The 2,447-nt window shown below is 51.0% G+C and overlaps 1 protein-coding gene across 1 annotated transcript in view; it reads right to left on the bottom strand.

Annotated features, from left to right (window-relative positions):
* The window catches only part of PTPN14 (protein tyrosine phosphatase, non-receptor type 14), a 193,447-nt gene extending 191,000 nt beyond the window's left edge, over window positions 1-2,447 (bottom strand). The window contains exon 1 of the mRNA XM_012638380.1: window positions 2,366-2,447. The gene's annotated coding sequence lies outside the window, so the exon portion shown is untranslated. The remainder of the gene's footprint in view (window positions 1-2,365) is intronic.

The following is a 2,447-nucleotide window of genomic DNA, read 5'->3' as shown; positions in this document are numbered from 1 at the left end:
CCTCTGAATTCTTTATGGTTCTTCCTTCCATATTAAAATAGTCTCTGTGTTTGTCCCGTGACAGCTGTCCCTAGGACACAGTATGCACAAACCTGAATTACTTTAGTGTTAATAATAATTACGTATTTAAGCCAATGATGGAAACTAAGCAGATGCCTGGGATTACCAGGAAAGGGCTTCTCTTCAGCCATTTCTCTCACGCAGGTCCTGTAACTTCAGGAAAACTGTCAAGGGGCTGTTCTTGATCTAAGATGCCAGCAGAGGGACTTGAATAGATACTCAAAGTTGTAGGAAGTCAGTGTGCTCTTCCCACTCTGATGTACTGGCCTGAGGTCACCAAAAACTGGACATCTGCCACCTCGGCCAAGACTCAACCACTGTGAACAATACTACGACGGCACTTCAGCGCAGTGAAGAGGCACCCTTGAAAGGCAAACTGCATATAATACAAAACGCTGCTGTAGTATAAGGAACTTTTCTAGGCAGGGTTTGCTGAATCCTGGGCCATTAGGCTACAACGAGCTGCAAGGAGATACAACATACACCCAGTTTTCATAAAGTTTCAGAGAAAGGAATAGTATTCCTTACAACCCTGCTAAAGCAATAATAACAACTTTTAAAAGTAGAGAATACCCTAAAAAACATAGTGACACATAAATAAACGAGTTCTGCACATCATGGGCACCCATTCAGATTAGGCAAAAGGGCTATTCAAGTTGTCATTTCTATGGCACAAGTTTTTAAGCCCATCACTAAATAACTTTGTATCACAAGGTCTGTCATGCTGTGGTATTATCATCACCTATTGCTGTCAAGAAGCTCTTTAAAAAGGAATCCTATTTTAATGAAACCCAGCAAGGGCTAATTAAAATTTAGATAATCATACAACACAGCTGCTTGGGGAAGAAACAGCATCAGGCACTGAGGTGTGTCCAAAAAGGGAGACGTTTGCTTCTCTGGAAGCTACCTGTGGTTCACATAAGTGGGTAAGACGCTTCTAGTTTAATTTCTGATGGGGGGGACAGGCTAGTTTAATTTCTAATGTTGGGGAGGGGTTACGGTTAGCAACACTACCCCAGTCTGGCCATAAATCCCCCTCTGGCCCCCAGATAGCTAGGTGTGACCTTTCTCTCCTTTTCTGCCTCACTCTGCACCAGCTGTTTTGCTCTACCTAAAAGACACTCTCCTAATCACTCCTCCAGGTGAACACCACCTGAATCGACCCTGAAAATCCAGTGCACAGCTCACCTGCAGGACCAAGCCTTCCCGAGGCTCTCACAGACGCCCGCTTCCACTGCACTGTAATTCTTGATCAGACTTTGGGTTTCCTCCACTAGGCTGCGATCTCCTGCATTGTGATCTTGTTTTAGCATCTTTCTATCCCCCTGTTCCTAGCAGAATAGAAGCTCAACACTGGGTCTGTCTAATGAATGAGTGAATCAGTCAATTTCAAGAAATTAACACATTGGTGGAAACTCTGTACGATGTGGCCCGCAGTTTAGAGATTCCTCACCTTCACGAAGAGCCTGTAACAGGCAGTCCCTCCGACAGACTTTAGTCAAAACCCTACAATCTCTGTAAATTGTAGGTGGGGATGGGGGAGGGTGACAGGAACTGAAGGAAGTGTGAGGGAAAGGGAGATAGGGACAGAGCCACCTCACTGTTCCCTCCAGAAAAGAAGGTGAAAAACCTACTTACAAGTATTCAAATCCGAGATGTGGGGGTCACGTGGAGGTTGTTAATACTCAGAACTTTTTAAAGTTCGAGGTGGAGACCTGGTCTGAAATTATGTGACCACAGCTCTTCCCCAAGAACCAGCTCGACCACCCAAGTAGGAGCCTAGATGCCCAGGAGTTCGGTGGCGCGGCTGGGGCCTAGAGGGAGGGCATGAAAACTCCGCTCCCTCCCGAGATCCTGTCCCGGTGCGGGGCAGACGGGGCGTCCCGGGAGGTGCATCCCCCTACCGCGCTGCAGTAACCAAAACGTCGCTCGTCTTTCATCCTCCTTGCCCCCGCGGTCTAGGTGTCTCCACGCTGCCCTTTCCAGGCCCTCTCTCGTTCCCCAAGCGCAGAGGGGAATGGGGAGACGGGGCGAGGGTGTGAGTTTAACCACGAACTCCCCAGACAGCGCTCACCTCCCAGCTCACAACCCGGACAAGCTGTGCGCCTCACCGCGGGCAGCTCCCACAGAGAAATAACACCCCAGCGGCCCGGCCACCTCGCGCCCCCGCCGCCCTGCCAGGCGTCCCGGGCCGCCAATAACAAGTTGGCGCTGCCAGCGTTTGCCCAAGTCATCTGCGAGGCGCCCGGAGCGCCGAGGCGGCCCCGGCCCCGGGCCCGAGTCCCCCGCCTCGGACGGGGCTTACCTGCTTACATGGCCCCCGTCGCGTCCCGGAGCCCCGCGCGGAAAGGTTGTCCTTCGCGGCTGCGGAGCCCCAATTCCCCACG

This window comes from Propithecus coquereli, unplaced genomic scaffold (genome assembly GCF_000956105.1).
Source record: "Propithecus coquereli isolate 6110/MARCELLA unplaced genomic scaffold, Pcoq_1.0 Scaffold129, whole genome shotgun sequence".
Lineage (NCBI taxonomy): Eukaryota > Metazoa > Chordata > Mammalia > Primates > Indriidae > Propithecus > Propithecus coquereli.
The sequence above is the reverse complement of the archived record's forward strand: the minus strand, read 5'-3'. Positions and strand labels throughout refer to the sequence as shown.